The following is a 14,163-nucleotide window of genomic DNA, read 5'->3' as shown; positions in this document are numbered from 1 at the left end:
GAGCGGAGGCTTGGTGAGAGACAGATTCTGAGGCTGATGGAACTGAGGCCGCCAGAGAGAATGAAGTATTGACACATCGGCGTTCTTCCAATTCCGAGCTGTGATGCTAGCGGGGCGCGGGGGGCGAAAAAAACTAGGAAGATCAATGGAAAAAGAGACAAAGTAATGGTCTGACCAGGTGCAAGGGGTGATCAATGGAGGCGAAAGATCGAGGTTGGCCGTCCAGACCTGGTCAAGTATATGACCCTTACAGTGGGTGGGAGCAGAGATCAATTGCTGACAGTTCAGGCTAGTGAGGGTGTCTGAAAACAGCTTAGAAAGTCGGCATTCTTGGGGGTCGGTGGGCCAGTAATTAAAATCACCCAGGATAAGAATTCTGGAGTGATTCATAAGAAGCTGGGAAAGAAGTTCCCCGACTGCTTCAGCAAAAGACGGCATGTAGGTGGGAGGTCTGTACATGAGAACACAGATAAGGGAGGTGGTGGTTGAGCGAAGCTGGATAACAAGGGTTTGAGAGTTGGGAATGGGAGTGCAGTTTAAGGTAGAGAATACGTGTTCTTTGCGAATAATAGCTGCTACTCCGCCGCCAGCTTGCCCCCCGGGACGATTAACATGTAGAATATAATAGCCGATGGGGAGGGCGGCTAGAATGTCGGGCGCAGAGTCTTCTGTCAGCCAAGACTCAGATAAGAAGAGGATGTCTACATTAGTATCATCTAGTAAGCTGTAGATTTCTAGTTGGTGTTTCACCAAGGAGCGCGTATTCAGGTAGAGGATGGTAAGAGTACAGATGGCAGGTATAGGTGATGGGGAGTTAGCGAGAACATGGGAGGGAACAGGTCCGGGCGGGGGAGGGAGAACCATACAGGGAGTGGTGGAAATGCCGCACTCCTGAGATCGCCTGATGGCCTCGGGTGGCATGGGGACTGGGTGTTGAAGGGAATATAAGTCCGCAGGCGAATACCAGAACGTTTGGGCAGGGTGAGGGGCCGCAGGACGCAGCCGGCCGCGGAAGGGCGCAGATGGGCAGGACTTTGGCTTGACTTTGGCGCGATGTCGGCGCTCCCGCTGCGCTTGTCCGCTGCGCTTCCGCCATGTCGTCATCTTATGTAGATGAGGCATTAAGCCACTAGACCGCTAACCTGTGCTGTAAGAGGCAGGGCGGAAGTGGATCAAACAATGCAGGGAATGGCGCTCTACAATGCGACCCTCCGCACAAACGGCACTCAGCCGGGGCGGACCGGGGTCTAGAGCGTAGAGAAAACAGTTGAGAACTCTCACAATCCCTAAGCGTGAAGCCAGATAGAATTTTAAAAATTAATACAGTGAGTTAAAATACACAGCGCGAAGTGCGCTAATCCGCTTTAAAAAGCAATTAGTCAGCTTGTAATCAGCCTGGCAGGATAGGGAGATAACGAGTAACCAACCCGGCCTGTGTCCACAGCCTCTGTCACCATTGGTAGAATCTGTTCCTGGTCTGTCGTTCTCCCGGGGGGTTCTGCCATCGTGTCGGTTGTTTCACACGGCCTTTCTTGGGGGGTTCTTGCTGGCCTCTGGCTAAAAAATGGTTTTGGTGCCGTTGCGGTCCGCCACGCGGGCCTTCCCAGCTGTCTGAATTGTCTGAGGAGTCGGCTGATGAATCAGTGAACCCAACAACCGTGTTCCTTCTATTAAAGCGACCCCAAGGCCTAGGTGTGAATTGGTTTTGGTTGAGGTTACGGTTGGTGTAAAAATCCTTCTGAAGGTAGGGGTAGGCGCGTTCAGAAGTGAATGATTTGATATCTTTTTTCACTTTGTTGGCCTTCTTATTTTGTTCTATTCTGTGAAATTCCTGTACCGTTTTGTCAATTTTTTCAAGGAGTTTTTTAGCTTCAGTATTAGTGTTCTTTTCCATTATTTGCTTCTCTAAATCTTTGATTATCTCATCTAATTTTTTGAGTTCCTCAGAGGCGCTTTCAATCCCAAGGACTAACCAGTGCCGGGAGCAAGTAGTCCCTATGTTATTAAATCCTTGAATATACTTCGGGTTGTCAGTAAACACCCCTGGTATATTTCTAACCTGGAGACCTAGCGGAATCGTATTGGACCTCAAATAGTCAGTAAGCATAATAGTCATAATTTCCAGTCGAACATATTTCTTTTTTTTTTTTTTCTAAATCCTCACTTCGATTGGTACTTGCAACTGTTGTTGGTTCCTCTAGATCGGTCAATAAGGAAGGGCCTTCACAGATTTTTTTAATGTACTCTAAAGAATAAAGGGGGGCGTCGTCAGACATAACAGGGTGATTGAGGGGACACAAGGTGTGGTGGACAGTGATGTGAGCCTCCGGGAAGTGAGAGGGCAGGGAGGAGAGGACCCAATTACGCGAAGTGGAAGGGAACTAAGAAGCCCTTGCAATCAAGCGATTGCGCACAGTATCTATTTTAAACAACAAGGGGACCCCAATTAATATCAGAGAGGGACCTCGGGGAGCTTAATCATATAGAAACAACAGTGGTCCCTGGCAAGGAGACGGATGAATGAAAATGAATATAGACTCAGTCAGTTCTATATTAGCGAGGACATGCCCAGCCGGGCAGAGGTCCTCCAAGTTTATATTTGAATCAAAGTTTGCAAGACACAATAACACCTTCAACAATTCACGTGCGTGGGGCACAAGCCTGTACCCAACCACGAAAATACACAAACAAAAACATACACAAAGGGCTTGTAAGGCAAAATCGACAATCTCTGTAAGGTTCCAATTTTAGACAGAGAATTTCTTGTAGGTACCATTACATAATTCTGTATAGTAAATCATTACACAAGTATATGGTACACAGTGAGTCGATTAACCTTGTTGAGAACTATCCATTTAACCATAACACTGAGACCCTCTGCACTCTCGCTGTTGAATCGTTATATGCGAACATCCCCCAGAGAGAATCACTGTTTGTAATGGAGACTATCCTTGACCAAAGAACTCGTCCTCATAGGGTCCCCACACTTTTCATAATTCAACTCCTCGAAATTTGCCTTACACAAAATTTCTTTACGTATGATAACCAGTATTTTCAGCAGGTCCGTGGAACCTCCATGGGAGCCATTTTTGCTCCAACCTTGGCCATTCTGTATATGGACTGGTTGGAGTGTAATACGATTCTCGTTGACAGCAATCCATTTTACCAAGGCATCCTTACATGGAGACGTTATATAGACGATGTCTTCATGATATGGGGTAATGACATCAATGCCTTCCCAGCCTTACTACATTGGCTCAACAACAATTGTAGTGGTCTGACATTCACACTGACCCACAGCAAAACATCTATCCCCTTTTTGGACTTAAACATCCAGCATCAGAATGGCCTACTCTATACCTCTCTATATCACAAACCTACTGAGAAAAACATGCTTCTAAGCTATAATAGTTGTCACCCTAGGGCTCTGAAAGATAGCTTACCTTACTCACAGTTCCTCCGGTTGAGAAGGAACAATTTCCACAAAGAGGATTATTTTCATGAAGCTAGCATGCTAGCTACCAAATTGAGACAAAGAGGTTACCCTCGCCACCTCATTAAAAATTCTATGAAGCGAGCTTGGTATTGCCCAAGTGAGACCCTCTTGGTAAATAGACCTAAGCCTACTACGAATAAATTGGTTTGTGTCACAACTTTCTCTAGTGTGTCCAACAAAGTCACAAAAACCATTAAAAACTGGCATATCCTAAACTCGGGGCAATTGAACTGGGAACGCCCGCTTTTTGCTTTCAGAAAAAGCAAAAATATCAAAGACCATTTAGTGAGAGCAGCCTTACCATCCCCTACCCCACTAAAAAGAACGATCAATGACCATTGGACTTCAACACCTCTTAGGGGTCATGCTAAATGTGGAACATGTGTGGTATGCGACTGCACTATTGAAAGTAAAGATTTTGTGTACAAGGAAACTAGAAATGTGTTGAAGACTTTTACAAACTGCAACACTTGTAATGTTGTATATGCTATTTTATGCCCATGTGATCTTATTTATGTGGGGCAAACAAAGAAAAAGGCAAACTGCGGATTTCCCAACACCGGAGCAGAATACGCTGTAGGACCCCTAATGCTCCGTTGGTTGAGCATTTCATCTCCAAGGAGCACACTGAAAATGATATCCGCTGGACGGTGATAAACCAAGTGATAATACCACCAAGAGGTGGTGACCTGAATCTCCTGCTCAACAAAGAGGAGCTAAATTGGATAATAAGGACAGACAGCTTGAACTCTGGTCTTAACCAGCAAGAGGACTGGACCACACTAATCTGACCTTGCTCTCAATGTTCCTTTTGGAAAAAGACTTAAGTGACTGAAAAACATTTTTGCCTTCGCAGAGACTCCTATGTGCAACCTATGTACCAATGCACTCTAATTTTAATGATGTTGTTATTTTCGCCTCTTTCACAATTGTTATTGTTGTTCACTAATGTCACCACCCTGCACTTATCCCTTTTCACGCTGTCCTGACTTCATCTATCTAAGTTTCCTACTCGCTTCACCCAACATGGCCGTCCGCCCTTGGTCCTTCCTTTATTCCCATGCCCTTAACTCAACCATTGGCCGAGCATTTTATAAGGGCCGCGCTCATGTGACTTCCTCAACCAGGAAATCAGGAGCAGCCGACTGACCCGGTAAGTGTAAGACGCGCTCCTCACTCGTCTTTATGGCCCCGCGCTTCACCCTGCCCAATTGCCTCATCTGGCTGATATTCTTTTCCTTAACCCGCAGGCCCCCCTGGTTCCAGGACCCCAGCGCAATACTGCGCTACCGGTATTATCCGGTCCACAAGGTAAGCCCCACTCGGCTTCACTGTATTGTGTCATTAATTTTCCTGCCCATGTATTCCCGCCTTTTAAAGCATATACCTTGTACACAGGTAGATGCGGAAAGGTGATATTAATTACACCCCGCCCCTGGACCCCTTGAACCATTACGGTACGAATTACTGGTAAGCCGCCTCATTTTTTCACCGACCGCCCTAGCATAATAATGGCTGTTTCCCTTCATAATTACTACTATTCCCCCCCTCCCCTTTTTTAGATAACCCGAACACTTCGAACAAGCCATCTATTTTTGGTCCTGAACGAACTACTCGTCTGTACGCTCATAATTGAGCTCTCAAACTATATGCCCCTTTGGTGAGCTCAACATCTCTCTTAATTTTTTGTAATATAAATATATTGCTGCACCTCCAACCACTGCGGTATCCTTTCTTCTTGAAATTCGATTGCACCACTGCGCCGCTTTGTACTTGACTACACTGTCACCCATTGTTTTTGTAAATGTATCGCTGCACCTCCAACCACTGTGGCATCCCATCTCCTGGAATCCAATCCCACCACTGCGCCGTCTTCTATTTTGACTATACTGTCACCCCGTGCTTTTAACCTTGAGAACTATTCACTCACACGTTTCTTAGGTTGTGCAGAATAGCTGTATGCCACTCACTAAGTCACCAACAGTATGTGCTTGTTAACCCAGTCACATGCCTGCCGACACCATAAATAATGCCACTCGCGGTCTACGCCAGGATATAAGCGAATTAGTTTAGCAACCACTGCACAATGTCACTATCATTATGCGTGTAGTAAAACTAACTGTATCCTTTTTCCTCCCTTCTTCCCCTTAGGCTAAAGAGGCTTATAACTTAAAAGGCAACCATTGCTTTGTCCTGATGATGGACCCCATCATTTAGTAAGGGGGTCCGAAACGTCGTCGACTCACTGTGTACCATATACTTGTGTAATGATTTACTATACAGAATTATGTAATGGTACCTACAAGAAATTCTCTGTCTAAAATTGGAACCTTACAGAGATTGTCGATTTAGCCTTACAAGCCCTTTGTGTATGTTTTTGTTTGTGTATTTTCGTGGTTGGGTACAGGCTTGTGCCCCACGCATGTGAATTGTTGAAGGTGTTATTGTGTCTTGCAAACCTTGATTCAAATATAAACTTGGAGGACCTCTGCCCGGCTGGGCATGTCCTCGCTAATATAGAACTGACTGAGTCTATATTCATTTTCATTCATCCGTCTCCTTGCCAGGGACCACTGTTGTTTCTATATGATTAAGCTCCCCGAGGTCCCTTGCTGATACTAATTGGGGTCCCCTTGTTGTTTAAAATAGAGACAATATGTTTTGCAGCACACACTCACACACACATCCCTGCATCCATAAGACAGTGATTGTTCTGTCCTGCATTTGTTAACTCACAGCTGTCCCCCCCAATTGCCAATGTTTGCCACTGTGCCCCCATGGAGAGCAGGTGTGACACTTTTGTACCAAAAGGCACATACATGATACCAAAACGTGCCATGTCATCACATTCCATTGAATTCATTGTTCAAACTAGGCATGTTTCAACTGTAGAGTAGGTGTTGCACAGCGGAGACTTTAAATACACTGTTCAAAGTTCAGTGAGTACATGGACAAAGTATCCTTGTCACCACACACCCAGACCTGAAGCATTAAATGCCTTTATGAACAACCACGACACACACAATTGAGTCAGATTACTGAGTAATACACACGCCATTTTTCATAGCCAAAAATTATATACACAGCATTTGTTCATATTCTGAAAATTTGACCCACTATTTCTCATGATGTACATCTATACAAATAATAGTTCAGACATATGTCCCCCCATGACACAACCAATTGTTAGTATTTGACACATAAATGCACATCTTTTTAAGATTTGTCACAATTTCTTTTTTTTTCATACTGGCACACATTACCACATGTAGTACTTACATCACAACATAATTGGGGTCACAAAGAAGAATTTTGAAATTATATTTTGATACACATGCATTGCATCGTTGACATTGTGCAGCATACATTGAAATGGTCCTCGCATAAGACTACGGCAACCATACTGTACGCTGTTTGCATTTGACTGGCTCAGGTCCACACTGTGAACCAAGGTTTATTCCTCTTGGACACTGCAACAATACAATGTCAGCTACCTCCTCACCTTCAACCCTGAATGCCACCTCACCTGCCAGGATGTAACTCTGCTACAGACATCACCATCACTGTCACTGACAACTTCTGTGTCACCTGCATGTGGCAGCACGACAATCATGGAAGAAGCATTGTAAACCCATACACTGGTACACTCAGAATGAGCAGGCACTCTAATGTGCCATGGTTGACCATGTACTACGACAACTACATTATCGTAACCAGGCCCATGGCCATACTCAGCAGCACACTCATGTGCATGACACACAGGCCATGTGCTCCATTCTCCAACACCATTGTTGACATCGTTGCACCCCAGTGTGTGACATCCACAGACAGCATCCCTCTCGATGACCTCCAGTTCCACCTCAGCAGGTTAAGTTACCTGACCAACAACACCTCCAGGTTAACTTCACTGACATCAGACACAAGCATCAAGGGACCTCAACATACCACTGAACAGGACACGGTTAAGTACCTGTAGTACAGCCTCATGTACTTCTGATTCAGGTCTGACTTCATACTCTCCTGGCACTACCATCATTGAATGCAGGACATATGTGACTTGACCAGCAATCACCACTGCCATCCTTGCACCCTCTTGCAGCTGGAGCAAGGACACTGCATGACATCTCATCCACTCCTTGTGCAAAGACAGTCCACCAATGCTTAAATACTTGTGACACTACAGCACACAAATAGCACTGTTAGGATATCGAATGACACCATCATTTCTGCACCCCTCATGACTGTACTTGCATCCCTACTTTCCCCCTACCTCATGGCAGCCATGTATGTGGGCAGTGCCATTGGCATCGTCTGCCACTATGCATTGGTGGAGTTGCGGCATGGTTGTGCATACACTGGCATTATGATTTGTAATGGATCTGTCACTGCTTGAATCATGGAGCAATGTCCAGTGGGTACTGTACATCCATGCTATTGCAAGGAGGGACATGGTGAGAAGTGTTGCCTCGCTGTCTTCTTGCAGCAACAATTTTCATGGTTGCGCCATAGAAATGCACACAATATTGTTGTTGTTGCATATTTGTCGAGTGTATATTTGTCACAGGGCAACCCTGTAACCTTGTTTGCAGCGCTGTCCAGTACCACTCCCATGCATATATGTTGTGCCACGATTTGTCACCTTCCTTAGAGACATGTATGTTGTGACTTTACATTCCGGGACCTATTGTGCACTTGCATGACTTTGCTTGTTTCTCTCATGTCTGTGACAGCCTTGCTAATCTTGCAAGGTGCAGTGAGTCAACTTGTTAGCATTATTTGGATACGTCACGCCTACTTTGCATGTCATTGCCATAGTTTTGTTGGGAGATGCAATGCCATTGGCATAGAAGTTGCTATCACTCCTGAGCATTTGCACTCAAGTGTATGCAACAGCTTAATTATTTTATTTATTTATTTATGCGATTTTTAAAGCGCTGCAATTACCCAGGGGTGTCTCGGCGCTATAAGCTGTGTTTAATACAACTGAGGTGAGATTACTAAGAAGGCAACCCTGACTTTAAGTGCTTTCTGAAGATGGTAAAATTACTAAGAAAACAACCACGTCTTTAATTGCTTCCTGAAGATGATAAGGGTGGGACTGGTTTTTATGTTAAGGGGAAGGGAATTCCACAATTTTGCAGCGGCGATAGTGAAGCATCTGTCTCCCCAGTTGACTCTTCTAGTTCTGGGTATGTTGAGCAAGTGGGCAGTATTAGAACGGAGCGTTCTGGAAGTGGTATGAGGTTTGAATGAGTTCTTGAGAAATTTGGGTCCAACATTGTTGATTGCCTTGTAGACGATACAGAGGGATTTGAATTTTGTACGGCTTCTGATGGGGAGCCAATGCAGTTGTTTTAGATGTTTAGAGACGGGACTAAATTTTGAAATGCCCAGTAAGACTGTGGCTGAGGCATTTTGTATCATCTGGAGTTTAGAGATGACCTTTTCTTGTGCATTCAGGAGGAGGGCATTACAAAAGTCAGTTCGTGAGAACACAAGTGTTGAAATTAGTGTTTTTCCTGCCGTTTTGGGGAGATATGGGAGTAGTTTCTTGATTTTCCTTAATGTATTGAATGATGAGGAAACTACGGAATTCACATGATGGTGGAAGAGGAGTTTGTCATCAAAAATGACTCCTAAATTTCTAACTTTACTGATTGGCTCAGGGGGAGTGCCCATTTCCTCCGGCCACCAAAGGTGGGACCATGTTGGCTGGATCTTGCCAAACAACATAACTTCGGTCTTTGTGGAGTTTTGTTTTAAACAGTTGGAGGACATCCAGCTGCTGATGGCCCTCATGCCACCTTTGAAATTTGCTGCTATTGTAGGGCCGTCACTATGTATGGATATTACCAACTGGGTATCATCGGCATATGTCGTTAAGTTGATGTTATAGGCTTTAATAAACTCTCGCTAAGTCCGAAACATATATATTGAAAAGGGTCGGACTTAGCGAGGAACCTTGTGGGACTCCGCAAGGGAGGGTGAAGGTGGGGGAGGTATATGTGCCCAGTTTAACTGCCTGTTTACGGTCTGCCAGAAAAGATGTAATGAGGTCCTTGGCTTTGTGTTTGACACCGATGGCTTCGACACGGTCAATCAAGGTGGAATGATCGACCGTGTCGAAGGCCGCCGATAGATCCAGTAGGATGAGTACAGCTTCTCCGCCGTTGTCCATAGTCATTCTTATTTCGTCTGCAGCCTTTATCAGAGCGGTTTCTGTCCCGTGTCCGTGTCTGAAACCGAACTGGGTGTCATCCAAGAGTTCGTTGTTATGAATATATTCGGACAGCTGTTTGTTCATGATGGATTCAAAGATTTTAGCTGGGAAGGGCAGGGATGCTATAGGACGGTAACTGGAGGGTGATGAAGGATCAAGTGATGTTTTTTTGAGCAGAGGTTTAATTATTGTGTTTTTCCATATTGTTGGGTATGAGCCCGTTAAGAAAATGGAATTGCAGATGTGTGTTAAAGGTAGTGTGATGATGTCTGGGATAGTGTTGAGTATCGAAGGGTGGCAGGGGTCCAGTGGGGAGCCAGATTTGATTGATAATATTAGTTTATGGATGTATTGAGGATGCGTGTTAGTGAATTCCATGAAGCTCGGTGAGTCCGAATTTATTTGTGTATTGGTTGTTTTGGTGATGGCAGACTTTGGAGTAAAGTCCTTAAATATGGACGTGACCTTTTCAGAGAAAAAGTCCGCTAGTGCATTACAGAGAGTTTGGGATGTTTCAGTGGGAGGGCTTGAGGGTGCTGCAAGGTGGTTCACCACTTGGAACAGTTTTTTCATGGTGCATTGGGCCTGATCTATCTGGGTGGTGTAGTAATTGTTTTTTTCTGTGGATATCATCTGCTTGTAATTGTGAAGAGCGGATTTATATGCTGTTTTATCTATCGAATGATATTGTTTGCGCCAATGGCGTTCTAAATTTCGGCAGTGTTGTCTTTGTAATCTTAATTGTTCGGAGAACCAAGGGGCCGAGGGGGTTTTCCTATTGTATTTAGAGGTTCTGGGTGGTACTAATATTGTAAATGCTTCTTCCAGAGTTGAGGTATAGTTGTTGGCTGCGATATTTGGTTTAGCTTACTAATGTGATTAAACATTCTTGGCACTTAAGCTACACAAACAGCGCTGCAGACTGGCTGATGATCCATTTGTATAATTAACTATGGTGCATATTTGCTGGATGTTTAGCAGCTGGACTGCGCCCCTTGCAATATAGGTGCGCTGCAGTGCATGCATACGTACAGACCATGAATGGAGGCATTCGGTGAGATGGTGCGCATTCCTGCACACTATTGATGTTGGATGTTCTTTCACTGCAAGAACACCATTGGTACACTTATGTTATTCCCATGGTCGTGACAACATAGATGTGCTGTATTCACTGTATGTCAATACATTTTGTAATTCATGTTATATACGTCATTCATCCAGATGTAGCTGGTCTGTGCTTAAGTCATGCATTCATGTGAGGAGCATCATTCAAGTACAGCAAACCTTGGTGCAGGCCTCTCCCGGTGACAGTGCCTCACCCCTATACCTACCATGATGCAGGTGCGAGGTACTGACACAATTGCCAGATGCTAATGTATTTCCAAATTGGGGATGGATTGCACATCACCACTACTGATATTTTTTTTGGGATATGCAGACCCACCATGCATATGTTATGCATGATGCTTGTGTAATGTGGCACAGGGCTTCACATGCTGAGTAACATTCCTGAGTACTTTCCCTTACATATGCAGATAATGTGGCTGAAACCATCATTCACAAAGTCGTACAATAACTGATTTTGGGCCTGCATGGGGTGACTATGAGTAGGGTCTCTTTATTGGTGTCACCTGTCCTTCACAATGACACAGGTGCACAATGCTTGGCATGCGCCTACCCAGGCAGACTTGCACCATGTTGCAGGGGGTCCAGCGGTGCAGGGGATCAGTGTTTGTGTGCATGGAAGGGACACATTCCTGCATGATGCAGTCATCAAAAGATTTTTCCGCTTTCTATGTGTCCACTTGAATGCTAAAGCGATATGTTGGGTATATCAGAGAGGGAAGAGTAAGTATTTATTCAGGTTGTGAATGCCTTGCACAGACCCTGTGTATGCATATCTTTGTGGCGCAGCGTGATAGTTACAGTTTGACTTTGCTATTGTACATTGTCAATTGGACATGGATGTTTCTGGGTACACCCCCAGCAACAGCCCTGGAATTGCGCTTTCTCACACTTTAATATGGTAATGATGCAATGACATGATATGTTGTACTATGTTACATGGCTGTCTGTGGCCTATTATTGTGGGTGTGGCACATTGTGCCACCACTACATGAACAAAATAACATCCTGCCAGCACAGTGGTAGCAGTCCAAGTTATACAAGTGTGAAACTCGGTCTGTTGCAGGATGTTGTGTGATTGTTTTTCATGAGGGTAGTTGTATATTTGCACCTGCGTGTGGCACTTGTCAGGTGCAGCAGTGGACTGGGACTTCACTTTGGACATATATTTTTACTTTGACAGGGGTAGCTGTTTACCAAATGTAACATGTGCATGTCCCTGGTACAATACTTTTTGAAGACCCTTCACAGTTCATGACATTGCATGACTTCTCTTTCCACAACACGTCAGTATTTGAGCCAGCCACCTTAGTTTATGCACTGCAGAACATTACCTTCTTTGCACATTTCCCCTTGTAGGGACTTACCCTGTGTGTCTTGCAGTTGACCTTTCTCAATATGGACTGCCAAATAGCCTCTTTTTTTGATAGTGGCAACTTGGGACTTGCAAAAAGCTGGTGCTGGTGGTCTGTCACCTCATTTATGAGTATGTTGTTCTCCTCAGCACTGAAATTAATTTTGCGTTTCCTCTTTCCATGTGTTTCTCCCTGTGTTGCAGGCTGGGCATTCTGGCTGCCATGTGGAAGGGTCCCTTGACTGCTGCTGTGTCCTTCAGGCTCCATGGTAGCAATTTTTTCCATTTGCGGGAGAATTAGGAGATGGATGCGTGTATTTTTGGCGTTTTCCGGATTCTGACGCAACGTGATAGTGGCGCAGCGACGCGTACACTTGCGTCAGTTCCGCGATTGCGCCTTACGGCACTTTTCCCGCACTTGCGTGACTTTTCGGTGCGTCAGGACGGCAGCGTCTGCGTCACTTTTTTCCGCCTTGCGGCGTCACTTGCGGCATGGTGCGCCATTCCATTAATCTGACGCATCCGGTCGCAACATTCTGACACAGCGCATCGTACGGAAAATTGACGCATCCCTGCGCCTGCGCAAGGATGCGTCACTTTTCATAAATGAGGGCCCAGCAGTTGTAATCAATTGGAGGAAGCCATAATGCTTCAGGGAGGTCTGAGGGAATCAGTTTTCGTGCTAGTTTGCAACTTGATAGTGACAATTTGTGACATGGAGTTTGGAGAAAGTTTTTCCTAGGAAATCATTTTGGACGATACATAAGTGTTCGCATTTGGGAAAATAAAATAATTTCTAGGTGGGCAGATGAGTTTGTAAGTATGTTGATGTGGGTCAGGGTTTACATTTTATTATGTTTGGTTTTAGGTCATTTGTGGTATTTATTGATGGTCATTGACATACAGTCACCGACATGCTAAGTACGGTAACAATGATTTCAGTGACTCTTTCAACACAGTTGAAATTTTAGGTTTGCTTCTAGCTAGCAATTCAGCAGCCTTTTGTCGGATGCGATATGACTACAGAAGCACAAGTAGTGAAAACTCCTAGAGTCCTGTTTGCTTTGTGTTCCTGCTGTTGTGTTTATTACCTTAAGTAGGTTTGGTTTAAAGATACATTTCTAATATAGGGGCACTTGGCTTGAAATCGCTAACCGGACTGTACCTAGTTCCTAATGCAGGGCACAGTAACTTCACTCTGAATGTCTCCCATCTCTAATCAAGAGGCCACTTTTATCATGGAAGCAGATATTGGTGCAAATAAAATATTTATTTTGAGACTGTATTACGCTATGTTTTACCTTTCCCCTGTACAGAGCTTTTAAACAGATAGCAGAATACAGACCTGTATGTATTTATGTATGTGGAATTTCTATAGGATTGAGGTACGGTGACAAAATTATTTGAGTGAGTATTTCATAAACAACAAGATTGCTTTACTATAGGAATAGGGTACAGTGGGAGAGCCATTTTTTATGTGCCATTGCCGCATTGGAAGGAATATAATGTGTTAGGTTTGAGGAACGTTAATAGAGATCCGGAAATACGTCAATGCTAGTTTAAAAATTCTGCTGTCCTTTAGGACTACAGTACATTAAGAGCTCTGTGGGCTGGTTGGCAGAGCACAAGGCTGCTGTAAATTGTTCATTGTGACAACGAGGGTGTGTGTCATTGACCAGTGGCATAATGAAACTTGAGGGGGCCTACCTGCAAAGTACAAGAAGGGCCCCCCTCCACACACAATCAAGAGCTTTCAGGCCAGGCTACTGAGCTGAGGGGGGCCTCTGGAGCTAGGGCCCCCGCATTGTGGGAGCTGGGTAGGCCTTTGTTATGCCACTGTCATTGACTGAATCCCAAGTTGCTGCACCGAGTTACACAAGGGGGAAAAGCAGGATGGAGACATATTTATAACAAGCATTTGCAATGCAATAGGTCTCGCACTAGGAGATTTTGAGCTACTGGCATTGT

Source organism: Lissotriton vulgaris, chromosome 3_1 (assembly GCF_964263255.1).
Source record: "Lissotriton vulgaris chromosome 3_1, aLisVul1.2, whole genome shotgun sequence".
Lineage (NCBI taxonomy): Eukaryota > Metazoa > Chordata > Amphibia > Caudata > Salamandridae > Lissotriton > Lissotriton vulgaris.
This window is presented reverse-complemented; position numbering follows the sequence as displayed.